The sequence below is a fragment of the Leptodactylus fuscus genome, chromosome 8 (genome assembly GCF_031893055.1).
Source record: "Leptodactylus fuscus isolate aLepFus1 chromosome 8, aLepFus1.hap2, whole genome shotgun sequence".
NCBI classification, from domain to species: Eukaryota; Metazoa; Chordata; class Amphibia; order Anura; family Leptodactylidae; genus Leptodactylus; species Leptodactylus fuscus.
In genome coordinates, this window is record NC_134272.1 from 58,418,194 (window position 1) to 58,434,156 (window position 15,963).

The following is a 15,963-nucleotide window of genomic DNA, read 5'->3' on the forward strand; positions in this document are numbered from 1 at the left end:
TGATCAACCTACAGAATAAGTCATCAATATCTGATCATTGGGGTTAGGACGCCCAGACTCCATATTGATCAACTGATATGGCTGTATTTAGTTGCTGGTTCCTTTGAAGATGTACACAACCAGAAGCAAATGTGCTCCTATTCAAGTAATAAACACAGAGCTGCAGTATGCCCTGCTTTATCCTGCCTTAAGACACATTTTGTTTGATCAAAGCATACAGTAGTTTTCTTAGACCATATTTGTTGCTCCAAATGGCTTGATACAGTATTTCTCAGCTATTATCAAGGTAGCCGAGTAGCCCCAGAATAATCTCCACCATTTAAATATGGTGCACTTATACTTAAAATTAAATGTCATGTTGGTCCAGTTCCTATTTTTAATCCCTCAAACTTACAATAACAAACGCTGTGTGTCGACCTGTCTGTTTGACAGGAGATCCACAGGAGAGTCTTTGTTCAGGTCCTCAATCATTTTTGACATTCTGTCCACACATGTGCATGTCAGCCAATAAGTGGCTAAGCAGCGATCCTCCAATTAACTGTATTATTCCCATGTGGGTTAAAGGTCAGGAATGGGATCCAAATGGAAAATCTTTGCAGAATCCCTGGTCAAAAGAAGAGGTATGTATATAGTGATGCAGGATGCAAAGAATCCAGGGTAGTTTGGTTGTTTGGTTTTCATAATTTTGCTTTCCAAAAGTCATAACTTAAAAAAAACACCATCTTGCGCAAGTTAATGATTTGCCTGGGAACATCATATTCTGGAGTCCATATTTTTCTTTACTTTTTTTGACAGAAACTATATAAGGACCCCTTTTTGTGGACCAAGTTGTAGCTTTGGCTAATATCATTGGTATGTACAAGTTTTTAATCACTTTTAATCACTTTTGCTCTTTTGGGGGAAGGTGGGACGATCAAAACACATTCATTTGCATATTATCAAATATACATTATCTGTATGGAATAAATAACATTTTTTTAACTTATACACACAGCGATATCTAAAAAAATTTTGTACATTATTATATTAATTCAATGGTGCTGGATATTATTATATTAATTCCATAATGCTGGATATTATTATATTAATTCCATGTTGCCGAATTTTATTATATCAATTCCATGGTGCTGTACATTATTATATTAATTCCATGATGCTGGATTTTATTATATTAATTCCATGATACTGTACATTATTATATTAATTCCATAGTCTTGGCTATTATTATATTAATACCATGGTGCTGTACATTATTATATTAATTCCATGGTGTTGTGCATTATTATATTAATTCCATGATGCTGAATTTTATTATATTAATTCCATGGTGCACATCATTATAATATTAATTTCATGGTGCTGTACATTATTATATTAATTCCATGTTGCTGTATATTTGAGGGTTTACATACAGTACACACAATATGCAAAACAAATATAATACTAACAGTGACTGACTGGCACAGTGGGGTAGAGGGCCCTGCCCGCCCTCTTACAGTCTATGAGGGAAGAGGGATAGAGACAGTAGGTGAAGGTAGTGGCTGTTCAGATGGTGGAGTAGTAACAGTACTATGACTTCATGTATTCACACTGGATACAAAACCAACAAACAAATATTTCAGACTTCAGGACTAACCTGCCAATATGGTATTTGTTTTGTTTAAACTAAACTTTCAAAAACATTTAATTTTCTGGCAGAATTTGTGACATTAATAAATATTGTAATATACTTTGCCACATTTTGGCTTCTTTCTGTAAAATTAATTACTGAACTTTGTCTATTGCTACATTAAATCTGTACAATGCTTCTCACAGTGTAGGGCTCATATATAATACAGGTAAGCTGTGTTTTTCATTTAGAACAGTGTTTCTGGTATCCTATGAAAGAAGAGATTCTCAGCTTTCATATGAGACCAAGGTTGCATTTCTGCTTGTATTATTCTATATTACTTCCAGATATATCAATAGTTAAAAACACAATTGGGATTGAGAGAAGCTATAAATAAGGCATAAAAATGTTGTATCATTATAGACACGTCTTCCCTATCCACAGGATCTCTAGAACCGGGCACATGTAACTCTTTGTTTGAATGGAGTGACAGCCACACATCATTTGCATACCATTTGAGTGTGTGGTACAGCCAGATATAGCTCATTTAACACTTATCCTATGACTGAATAAGTGTCATGTGGACCAAATTAACAAGTTATCATCTATCCATCAAGTCACAAGATTGTGGTCCTATTTTCCCTATATGAATGGAGCCTTAAGTTATGCAGACAAGTGATAAATGCAGTGGTGCCAATCGCAATTGCCAAACAAGGGTCATATTGGTGGGGACCTAATGGCCAAAACCTCAACAAATCAGCAGGTTATCATCAATAGTGTAGATAGGTAATAACATGTTAACTTGTTCCAACCCCTTTAAAGGGAATCTACAACCACCAAAATTTCTTCTAAACCACTTGTATGCCATTGTAGGGACCATTAACAACACAGTGGACATTTGCCACTAATGGTAGACTCTTTTTAAAATTATTTTATTAGATATAATGAACATGTAAAGGGTGTAAACCACAACTAACCTACAACATACACCCTTACAAAGTAAAGTTATGCGTACAGGCATTTTGACACTTAACTGATCCTGAGTTTGGTGAAGGATTCCATTTTTTTTTTCTTCAAACCAATACAACAGAATGTCAAGACATGCTAACAAAAGACTAGAAAGACTGCAATTCACTCTCCCCCACTGGGTGATAGACACAAATAGGATAGTTAGCATATTACTGTATAATAATTTGTCATCCACTATATTTCTTGAAATATTTGTTAGGTGACAGACATTACAATGCTGGATGTGGCAGGGTTTTCATTGTCGGTTTAAGCTCACAACACTAGGAGTGATGTTTCTGGATTCTATCCTACAGAAGAAGGCAGTTTCAATCTGCAGTGGCCTTTTCCACAGCATTTCTAGTAGTTAGTATCAAGAGCAATGGGAAGAGTGAGAAGTGAGACCAAAAAGAAGTCCCAGAAATAGCCATCGACTGTGAGAGAAACCAATAATGTATGAAATCCACTGGCTGTATATTCTTGACAGTGGATGGTATCATACTAGCCTGTAGATGAGTACAGAGGGTATGGAGAACTAGTTTCTTTATGGCTTGGTCAAAGGCCTACAACAGTGTTTAACAAAGCTGTATATTAGTATTGGAGAAACGAAGGAAGTTATTTCTTTTGAATTCTCCTCTTAAAAACATAGAAATAATAACAGCACTCCAAACTTCCATAATAAAGTATTGTTTTAAGACCCAAAATCCATGTGTCCCTGGTTGGGACAATATCCGCCAGCAAGCCACCTTCAGAAAGATAATAATAATAATAATAATAATAATAATAATATTATATTTCTAAAATTCTATTATTCTTTTAGCACTGTTTAACCACTTCTGGACCGCCTATTGAGTATATACGTCTGGTAGGTAGTTGTCTATTTCTACGTTCTTGCAGTTTTCCACAGCTACACAAAATTGTGCAGCTCCTGAAACAGGGAGCCAACTGTAACTTAAGTCAGAGCTCCCAGAGAGAAGGCAGGGAAGATTTATTAACTTCCCTACCTTCCCAATTGCTGTGTATATAGTGCTCATTGAGCTATGGACACCGCCATGATGCTGCCCTCTGACATGGCGTTACATGAATCGCCAGGATCAGAGTCTGTAAGAGCTACTGTCCCACAGGACCCAGATCAGCTTTATAAAATAGGCAGGAGGCTGTATTACCCCTGAAACTGGGGCTAAATGTGCCAGCCCCAGTTATAGGGGAAATCAGTCTCCCCCACCAAAGTGTGATCAGATGTCCCCTAAAGTCTATTATGGGAACAAAATGTAAAAATAAATAAATAAAATAATTAGAAAAGTAGAAATAAGTAGGGGCCACACGGTGGCTCAGTGGTCAGCACTGCAGCCTTGCAGCGCTGGAGTCCTGGTGTTCAAATCCCACCAAGGGCGTAAAACCATCTGCAAGGAGGTTGTATGTTCTCCCCGTGTTTGCATGGATTTCCATCCCATATTCCAAAAACATACTGATAGGGAAAAATGTACATTGTGAGCTCTATGTGGGGCTCACAATCTACATTAAAAAAAAGTAGAAATAAATAAATAAATCTAGTTCTAGACCCACTCCCAACGACACCATACAAAATAAAAATTACCGTAATATATAAATTTGTGGTATTAAATGAGAAAAAATAAATGTGAAATTCAGACACAATGTCCCTCCTCTTTTGTTTGCATTTTCCTGGATATAAATTTAAAAAATAAAAATAAAAAAAATAAAAACTTAAAAACAAAGCTCTATGTGTCACCAAAAAAAAAATGCAGAAATTAGTTGAATAACTCAAATGATAAAAATGTTACAGCCCTCAAAACCGCACATACAAAAAACTCGAAAATATGCCCTTTCCGGGACCAGAAATTGGCCCGGTATTGAGATGGTTAATAAAATCCAGTGCAGTATATTCCGTAATGCATGTTAGATGCCACATGCTGCATATGACTTATTGAAATAGTGAGGTTCTGGCGAGTAGTAAGGAAGGAAGTGGGCATGTTTTCTTGGTGCCAGAAGAGTCCAACAAAACACTGTCTTATCTGCGGCACCAAAGTGAATTTTAACCTCATGTAAAGAAATATTAAACAATGGCAAATACCAATTTTGACAAAAGTGAAAGGTAGTGGTAGAAAAGCATGCTGGGGCAACAAGGTGGCTCAGTGGTTAGCATTACAGCCTTGCAACACTGGAGTCCTGGATTTGAAATCTGCCAAGGACAAACATCTGCAAGGGGTTTGTATGTTCTTCCCGTGTTTGTGTGGATTTCATCCCATATGCCAAAGACATACTGATAGGGAAAGTGTACATTGTGAGCCTTATATGGGGCACAATCTACGTAAAAGAACAGAATGCAGACTTTCTTGTTAGTGCAAATGTCTGAGGAAGTCACAAAGCAAAGCTGCATCTTCTTAACATGGACCGGTAGGAAATATTTATAACTAGAGATGAGCAAACAGTAAAATATTCGAGGTTCGATATTCGTTTCGAGTAGCCCCTCAATATTCGACTACTCGAATCGAATATCGAACCCTATTATAGTCTATGGGGGGAAAATGCTTGTTTCAGGGGTAGGCAACGTTCGATCAAATTATACTTACCAAGTCCATGAGTGAGGGTCGGGCTGGATCCTCAGTGCAGTCTTCTCCTTGCAGCGTCCCCGCGGCGTCTTCCGGCTCTGAATTCACTCTGCCAGGCATCGGGCCTGGGCAGAGCCGACTGCGCATGCCCGCAGTACAAGCGGCAGATGCCTGGCAGAGTGAATGAAGAGCCGGAAGATGCCGCGGGGAAGCTGCACGGAGAAGACTTCTAAAGGTAGGAGAAGAACTAGCGTTGATTGGCCGACTGTATAGCATTCGGCCAATCAATGCTGGTTCTGCATAAAACTTTTACATTCGAACAGCGAGTGGTACTCGATCGAGTACAAGTATTTCGAATACCGTAGTATTCGATCGAACATCTACTCGATCGAGTACTACTCGCTCATCACTATTTATAACAATAACTCATTTAGAACATTAACTCCAAACTTAAAGAAATTTCTAGCAATTACTTATTGATTTCATAGTGGGAACATCTATATTTTGTCTGTATTCTTCCTTTGTTACAGTATTATTCCATTCAATACCATATATCAAGCAATCGTTCTCTTTATTCTCTCTTTTTTCAATGTTTTCAACCCGATAAGAATGAAAGTCAAAATATTGGCACATTACTAGTAATACACATGGACCACTTAATTGATTTTTTTTTTTTTTTTACTCTTAGTAGACTTTACCTGCTGGTAAGTGAATCTCTTGAAATGCAGCTATAAATAAAATATCTATTTTTTCTCATGCAGAAACCAGTGACAGCAGCAGCTGTCTTTGAGCAAATAAGAAGAGACATGTGTCTTAATGTAGTAAGAATAAAGCTGAGTTTGGCTATTATGTATCATTATCAGTCACAAAGTGCTGATGGGAGTAGATATTCACCACATGCATAGGATGTCTGCAATGCACAGAACACCACATGCTGGGATTGCTGTGTCTATTAGGTATAGTATAGCATAATAGGAATACAACACCAATAATAGTTACACATTTTACTCAATATTCCGGCAGGGCTGTGTCTCCCAAAATACAAATTGTATTACTTTTCAAAAGAACATCTATAACATTTTGCTCTGCCATATTTTCTTTCTGGGCCTCCTTCTGCCTTTACTGTAAGATAAGATTTGCCCTTCATTACCTTTTCTCTTAGCTGTCCAGATATGTTTGTCACAATATCATATCACAAGATCCCTGTCCTATATGTGTGTGGCATCCAGGGGTAGCTATTCAGATTGAAGCATTTCAAGAGTTTTGTTCATGTTTCAATATTCTATTGAATTTATTTCACGAGAAATTGGAGACCTTAACAAAGAGTAATTATTTAAATGACTTTAAATGAATTTATTATTACATAATTCTGTAATATTATCCTATCAGGGGAAAATGTTTCTATATCATTACCTAGTCTGTCTGCTAAACTATTCACTTCACTGCTCAATTCCATCTGCAATGAAGACAGGTTTCAGTACATAGAGCTCTATGGAGAGTGGAGGAGGAAGAATGAGAAGCAGAAAGACACAGAGATCCCAGAACATATACAGAAAGGTTTATATCTCAGCTAGAAATCTTATTGTTTCATGTAGCAGTAAGTACCTGCATCTGTTTTTCACTTGCTGGGCTCCTCCTTCTCCTACCCTCCCCTCTCTATAGACTTCTACATAATCTGACTTGCTTGTGAGACTAGAGTAAAGAGACATGTGGCAGTGAATTGAGCAGTTTAGTAGACAGGAGAGGACATATAACCAAGTTTCATATATTCACCTGAACATTTCATTTACAAAAAACAAAAGAAGAAATAACAGTTACTATTTAGCCAAATGCATGTTAAAGGGGTTGGTCACTTCCAGACCAATATTGGGAGTCAAATAATATTGTTTGTATAATAAAAAAAATTATACAATTTTTCAATTTCTATTTCAATCCTGTACAGTTTTCTAGATTTCGGCTTGCTGTCATTCATTCTGTTACTTCTAGAGGATAAAACTCTGACCATGGTCATGTGATTTATGGTCCATGGTCATGTGATGAGCACACAGGTGCACAGCTGATTACCAGGCAGCTGTCTGATTATTGTGCTGTGACTGTAACAATCTGTGCACCTATGTCCTCATCACATGACCATGGACTGTAAATCACATGACCATGGACTGTAAATCACATGACCATGGTCAGAGCTTTATCCACTAGAGGTAAACAAAATGAATGACAGAAAAACCGTGATCTAGAAAACCGTGACGAATTGATGCAGAAAGTTGAAAAATTGTACAACTTTTTATTATACAAACCATAACATTTGTCTCTCAATATTATTCTGAAAGTGCCCAACCCCTTTAAGTTAAGGGTGAACACATCAGTAAGCATGTATTTTTCATCTGCTGTCTAAGAGAGCTGAGTTTGGAGTCCAACTACAGTGTGAATCGCCTCGTAACTTTCTTGGTTATAAACAGTTCTAATACCTTACCAGGAAGGAAAAGAACATAAAATTCAAAGAGGTCATACTCATTACAGTGAAAACTATAATACCGATGGATATCAGATAGTGTTCCAGCTTCCAGCTCTAGAAAACCAAAACTATATATATTTAAATGCTAAATATTTGAGTTCTGTTTCTTTTCCTTTTATTTTCTGCTTATTTATATATACTGTTGTGTGTGTGTGTGTGTGTGTGTGTGTGTGTGTCTGTGTGTGTCTGTGTGTGTGTGTGTAATTTTTTGATCATTTAGCTTTTTTATGGCAACAATATATGATAGTCTTCAATGAAGCACAAATGTTGTACCAATATTTCTCTATGCAATTGTTGTATGACTGGAGGGCTTATGACTCATATGTGGGTGGTTATTGTCCCTCAGTGCAGTACAGTAGGTGGTGGCCACAATAAGCATTTAACTGCATACAGCACATATAAATAATGCATAAACGCACTGAAAGCACATATTGAATAATGTATAACCAGCCATTGATCCACTATGAATTACCTGCCAGCTATTCCTGAAGTAGTTAAGTGATGACATCATTGAAGGAAGAAGTTACTATTGTTCATTCCTAGGATTTAGACTCCTCCTTTCATAAAAGTCAGATGCATGTGCAGCTTCTGTGTATACTAGCTAGAAAACATAGAAAAAAACTGGTAATTGGAAATATGGATGTTAGTATAATAATAATCGCCATGAACAATGTATTTGTGCAGTGTCTAATAAACAGCAAGCAAATAGTCATTATGGAACAGACCAGGACTGGCTTTATCAGAAGCCCCAGAGCATCTGTGGGTCCTAAGTTATGATACAATAATGGGTCTCTGTCAAATGCAGGCCAAAAACCCAGTGGAATACCTATATGAAGCAGGTTTTGAAGCCAGTCCCTTGACAAAAGTTCTTATGAGCTGTTTCACAAATAATTTATAAGACCTTATTGATCATATGTCCAAATTAAATGGACATGTTCTCTATAAATGGAAGGTGGCCCTTCAGAATAATTTCCTCTACTGGGGACAATAACCCCTAGATTGTCTAATGTACTGTAGCTAACTCTGTCTTTCTTATAGATACACAGTTTGTCTCTGCTTTGTATTATTACCCTTTTACTGCCAATAACAGAATTATCTGGAATATTAGGATGGATGTAGTCCAAGTACCCTATTAATTGTAAAGTACCTTAATTTACCCTACTACCGTTTTTTTCTCTGCCACCTGCAGAGCTGCAGACCTCCCCATGAATCAAGCAGGGCTCAGAGCACAGACCTGGAGACCAGACACGTATACTGTTACCAGGGTGTTTGAGATCAATTCAACACAAGCTCTTCTGAAAATCCACATACATGAAGAAGATGCCATTTTGCTCCAATCATAAGGAATGCTAAACCACAGATACAGACTGGAGATCCAGTAATGTACACTGAACAGGTAAACCAGAGGTATCCCTGTTGTTCTACTAAAGAGTAAGTGTTAGGAGTCAGGCCAGAACCTCCGCAGTGGCATGTGGGGGTTGTTGGCCTTCTACTAACATGGACCGTGGCTTCTTTTCCACCATAGGGGTGATACTGGCCTGCCAGGAGCCTATATATTGTGAACTTCTGCTCTTCATCACTGCTGGCTATTCAGTTTATTCTGGTAGTAAACTCTCCTCTGCCTGTGTCCCGTGTGCCTCTGCCTTGATTTCCTGGTTCTGTTTCTGACTGCTTTTGCCTCCCAATTTTGCACTCTGCCCTCTTCTGTTGACAACCTCAGATTGCCTTCAGACTACTGCACCTTGAACTTGATTTGGTACCACTCTGCTCTCCTGTTACTGACCCGGCCTGCTGGACCTCTGTTTTGGATTACCCCACTGTACTTCACTGACCTCACATTGATGATCCAGATTGGACGACCACTCTTTGGTGCACTTCTGCCATCTACTGGCTACTGCCAACCGCTGCCTTATGATTCTTCAGACCTTCATCTCAACTCCAGCGCTCCCTTATCCATACTGTCCTGCCCAACGGTAGCCTTCAAGTCCATCCCCACCATCAGGGGCTCTGGTACACATCTCTGGAGTGTTGAGGTTGGTGCGGCTTGGAGTGTGCAGTACACTCAGTGCAGTATTATGCCATTTTGATCAGTGTGTCTGGCACTGGTACTATTTGCTAAGTGCTGCATCTTTTTATTAATACTAAGAAGGGATTTGGGTAAAGTGTATATCTGTTTAACTAAATATTACCATTGTATGTTATTTATGTACCATTGTCAGTTTAATAAACCATTTAATTAAGGTGCTTTTCACTGTACTGTATATGATGTCTGTAGTGAAGTGGTAATGTTGCCCCAGGAGATTATGTGTGAGGCAAGGGAAACTCCTTCCCCACAGATTTACAACTAAAAAAGGCACTATGAAAAAGGTAAAAAAGGTTGCAACTACATTTGCCCATCATCACATTAGCACATTATGACATAATGTAGTGTTTTGTGATGAAGCTCTCCTGATGCCTTTCTTCTGTTCCCTCTGGAAATCTTTGAGAAACTTGCAAATGTCACAATTTCTGTGTACTTTGAATTGAACAATTTATTGATTCTGGTACTACCACACCCAGGGTATACTACTTTGAATTGAAACAACACTTCTCATTGGCTGTAAAGTTTCACAATTTGGTTCTAACTTTTGCTACAAATGCTGAGGAGTCTGTTCATCAATTGTCATACATCTCTGGCCTGTTTAAGTAGGACAAGTAGTTAGCTAATCGAAAGGGAAAGCTTTTCACTTCATTAGCATTTCACTTGTCCTATAAGATAAGAATGGTTTTAACACAGAACCCTTAGCGATTTTTTTTTCTTAATCTTAATTATACGTCTCATCACAAGGTCTCAATTTAAACCTCGTTCCACCACACCTCCTACTGAAGGATCTTAGGGTACACCAGGTATTCCAATACTTATCTTCCCTTTTGGCCATATTACTCCTGTTAGGGATACCAGCTTTTAGGAGCTCTCTCTCTATGGGGCCCTGGATAGAGGTTCATTAAAGTCTGCATGCCAGCCGCTTCCATTCATTCCTACGGGTGCATGCTATTCGAAACGGGAGTTTCGAATAGTACTCGCTCATCTGATACTATAGCCTTTCCCACAATGTTTGGCCAGTAGCCAAGCATTGTGGACAATAACCTCCGACCTCGATTCCGGAATTCCGATCGTGATTGTGAAATTTACTTGATCGCCAATCGGAATCCGAACATTTCCGATCCCGATCGCTCAACCCTAGCAGTGATCTTATAGCACAAAATGTACATGCAGCAGCATCAGCAACACAGAGCTGAGAGACCAAGAAACATCCTCTCACCAAGCAACCTGCAAAATATCCTCTCACCCCATGTAACCTGCCTTTGATAACAAATTCAGTCATCGGTTTTTCACATCTTCATGGTTCTATTATGCCATCAAAACTGCAAAACACAAACATATTTCAATTTATAGTGGCATGTAGTTCAAGGCACATGAATCTGCATGTGCAATCCCTATACATATTTGTATATCGGTGATGTGTATGTGTTTGTATTTTCCTATAAATATGTCCTCATGCTGATATGGTAGCACAGTAATCTCCTAGTACAATATATATTCAGCAGCACCAACAGCTAGGAGTTAAGAGATTTATAGAATAAAGCAATCTACAGCACACCCTCTTGGTCCAAGAAATCTCCTTTGGATACAAGACAACAACATTGTTTATTTAGTATAAGAAGCAGCCCTACAGTGAAGAAAGAATGTGGATCTGGAACACAATGTGAGTTATGAATTGGTTGTAACTAGAGATGAGCGAACACTAAAATGTTCGAGGTTCGAAATTCGATTCGAACAGCCGCTCACTGTTCGAGTGTTCGAATGGGTTTCGAACCCCATTATAGTCTATGGGGAACATAAACTCGTTAAGGGGGAAACCCAAATTCGTGTCTGGAGGGTCACCAAGTCCACTATGACACCCCAGGAAATGATACCAACACCCTGGAATGACACTGGGACAGCAGGGGAAGCATGTCTGGGGGCATAAAAGTCACTTTATTTCATGGAAATCCCTGTCAGTTTGCGATTTTCGCAAGCTAACTTTTCCCCATAGAAATGCATTGGCCAGTGCTGATTGGCCAGAGTACGGAACTCGACCAATCAGCGCTGGCTCTGCTGGAGGAGGCGGAGTCTAAGATAGCTCCACACCAGTCTCCATTCAGGTCCGACCTTAGACTCCGCCTCCTCCGGCAGAGCCAGCGCTGATTGGCCGAAGGCTGGCCAATGCATTCCTATGCGAATGCAGACTTAGCAGTGCTGAGTCAGTTTTGCTCAACTACACATCTGATGCACACTCGGCACTGCTACATCAGATGTAGCAATCTGATGTAGCAGAGCCGAGGGTGCACTAGAACCCCTGTGCAAACTCAGTTCACGCTAATAGAATGCATTGGCCAGCGCTGATTGGCCAATGCATTCTATTAGCCCGATGAAGTAGAGCTGAATGTGTGTGCTAAGCACACACATTCAGCACTGCTTCATCAAGCCAATACAATGCATTAGCCAGTGCTGATTGGCCAGAGTACGGAATTCGGCCAATCAGCGCTGGCCAATGCATTCTATTAGCCCGATGAAGTAGAGCTGAATGTGTGTGCTAAGCACACACATTCAGCACTGCTTCATCAAGCCAATACAATGCATTAGCCAGTGCTGATTGGCCAGAGTACGGAATTCGGCCAATCAGCGCTGGCTCTGCTGGAGGAGGCGGAGTCTAAGATCGCTCCACACCAGTCTCCATTCAGGTCCGACCTTAGACTCCGCCTCCTCCGGCAGAGCCAGCGCTGATTGGCCGAAGGCTGGCCAATGCATTCCTATGCGAATGCAGACTTAGCAGTGCTGAGTCAGTTTTGCTCAACTACACATCTGATGCACACTCGGCACTGCTACATCAGATGTAGCAATCTGATGTAGCAGAGCCGAGGGTGCACTAGAACCCCTGTGCAAACTCAGTTCACGCTAATAGAATGCATTGGCCAGCGCTGATTGGCCAATGCATTCTATTAGCCCGATGAAGTAGAGCTGAATGTGTGTGCTAAGCACACACATTCAGCACTGCTTCATCAAGCCAATACAATGCATTAGCCAGTGCTGATTGGCCAGAGTACGGAATTCGGCCAATCAGCGCTGGCTCTGCTGGAGGAGGCGGAGTCTAAGGTCGGACCTGAATGGAGACTGGTGTGGAGCGATCTTAGACTCCGCCTCCTCCAGCAGAGCCAGCGCTGATTGGTCGAGTTCCGTACTCTGGCCAATCAGCGCTGGCCAATGCATTCTATTAGCCCGATGAAGTAGAGCTGAATGTGTGTGCTTAGCACACACATTCAGCTCTACTTCATCAGGCTAATAGAATACATTGGCCAATCAGCGCTGGCCAATGCATTCTATTAGCTTGATGAAGCAGAGTGTGCACAAGGGTTCAAGCGCACCCTCGGCTCTGATGTAGCAGAGCTGAGGGTGCACAAGGGTTCAAGTGCACCCTCGGCTCTCCTACATCAGAGCCGAGGGTGCGCTTGAACCCTTGTGCAGCCTCGGCTCTGCTACATCAGAGCCGAGGGTGCGCTTGAACCCTTGTGCACACTCTGCTTCATCAAGCTAATAGAATGCATTGGCCAGCACTGATTGGCCAGAGTACGGAATTCGGCCAATCAGCGCTGGCCAATGCATCCCTATGGGAAAAAGTTTATCTCACAAAAATCACAATTACACACCCGATAGAGCCCCAAAAAGTTATTTTTAATAACATTCCCCCCTAAATAAAGGTTATCCCTAGCTATCCCTGCCTGTACAGCTATCCCTGTCTCATAGTCACAAAGTTCACATTCTCATATGACCCGGATTTGAAATCCACTATTCGTCTAAAATGGAGGTCACCTGATTTCGGCAGCCAATGACTTTTTCCAATTTTTTTCAATGCCCCCAGTGTCGTAGTTCCTGTCCCACCTCCCCTGCGCTGTTATTGGTGCAAAAAAGGCGCCAGGGAAGGTGGGAGGGGAATCGAATTTTGGCGCACTTTACCACGTGGTGTTCGATTCGATTCGAACATGGCGAACACCCTGATATCCGATCGAACATGTGTTCGATAGAACACTGTTCGCTCATCTCTAGTTGTAACAAAAAGATGAGTTCCTGCAACCAATAACAGTACCAGAAAAGGAGTAAATAAAAAATGCTACATTTTATGTGGATTCTATTATTACATAAGCTATTAAAAACAATTAAAATCACAAATACCCTGATCAGACATTGGTTTGTAGTATTAGAAGATCATTGTTTAAGTATCCTAAGGCTTAGTTCACATAAGGGGCGGTGGGGCGGATTTTGGCACCGAGAGTGACGTGGGGAGCTGCGTCACTCTCGGGTCAAAACCTACCTGCCATGACTGTTGCAGCTCCCGACAGTCGTGCCTTCCGCCTCCGGAGTCGGCTCAAATGAATGGGCCGACTCCAGAGGTTGCTGCCGCCAGGCGGATGTCGCGGCTCAACGAGCTGCGGAAGCCGCCTGAAGAAAGGGCAGCCAACTTCATTTTCATGAAAAAAAGTAGCCTGGCAATCTAAAGTACAAAATAGACGCTCTCACCCAATAATAAAGATGGGATGAAAACATACGTGAGTAGGTTGCTCTGAACAATCCCGACCAAAGAGGAAGTAATTTATGACGAAAAAATTATGTAAAAACATCCAGCGTATAGGGTATCTGCTCCTGTTCCGTCAGGAAGGGGTTAATAGGAGCACTACAAATACCCTATATTCAGAAAGGCTGAATTCCAAGTGGGGGAAGGAAAAACAGTCCTCAAGGTCAGGGAAGGGGCAAACAAACAACCAAAACACCCAGCATCTACTGCACCCAAAAACTCCGACCATTTTAATTTTTGAAATTTTCCAGTAGTTGCTGCATTTCCCCCCCTCGGCTTATACTCGAGTCAATAAGTTTTCCCAGTTTTTTGTGGTAAAATTAGGGGCCTCGGCTTATATTCAGGTTGGCTTATACTCGAGTATATACAGTACTTGTTTCATGACAGCCAAATGCCAAATAGAAAAAACAGATTTGATATATCCCCTCTTTCTTTCGAAAGAAAATATTAAACACTACAGTTCAAAAAATTGAGTGTAAAGTGGTAAATTGTAGCATAAAATAATAAAAGAAAAAATTATTTATAAAAAATTACAATTGGTCTTTTGGCCATTAGTGTCTGTGGCATATAAAGAGTTTTGGAGGGAGCTTGGAGGGAAATTGCAAGGTTTTGATTCCTTTACATGGCAGCTGGGGGCGTAATGAAGGCTCCCAGGCCTGGCTATATATAATCCTATTAAGCCATGGTCACAAAAAGATATGATGTGTAATTCATTGCACTACATAGGCAGCCCAATGCGTTATAAAAGTGATCAGAAAATCACAAGTTAAAGTCCCCAGAAAAATAATAATAAAAAAAAGTGAAACAAAGTATAGAAAAAAATTATGTTAAAATCACATTATCACATTAACATAGCACAAATATTTGATATTGCCATATTTTTAGTTTTATGTAGGTTGTGAGCCCCATAAAGGGATCACAATGTACATTTATTGTCCTATCAGTATGTCTTTGTAGAATGGGAGGAAGTCCATAAAAAAAAAAAAAAAAAAAAAGAGCTGTGTTTCCGCAACGTGGGGCCTTAGCCTAAGGGTGTATTGTATCATCAGTCTCATCATATTATTAGTAGAATGATTGCTGCTCTCAGTGTATGGTTGGTGCTAATGCTGTTGGGTAATAGAGATGTATGCTGCTTTGGCAGTGACTTGCTCTTCTCAGTCCTCTGCTTGTTTCTGCATTATGGCTTACTGTCTGAATGCTCAGCTGGCTAGGGCCAATGCTGAAAAACTCATAACTGATGCTATGAGCCTGGCGTATAAACAATGAAGATGCCTCTACAAGATGGCTGACTGGCAGGGCTCCCGACAGTTGGACTCATACTGTCCCACAATATACTGTATACTGAGCACACTGACTGATGTACTAGAGATAAGTACTAAATATCAATATCCTCCACATGATGGATTGGTTTATCAGTTAGCTGTTTTCTACCATTGAGATGTAAACAGGCACATGCTGACGATCTCTGTATAATTGGCCTAATGATCTACAAGATCTTTGTTGAGTATAAGGTATTTGATTGGCTGTAAAATAGAAGATTGTACCAAAATCTCGATAGCATAGTATTACGAGCAATAAATCAGCAAGACCGAGGCACATAAAATGCTGATTATT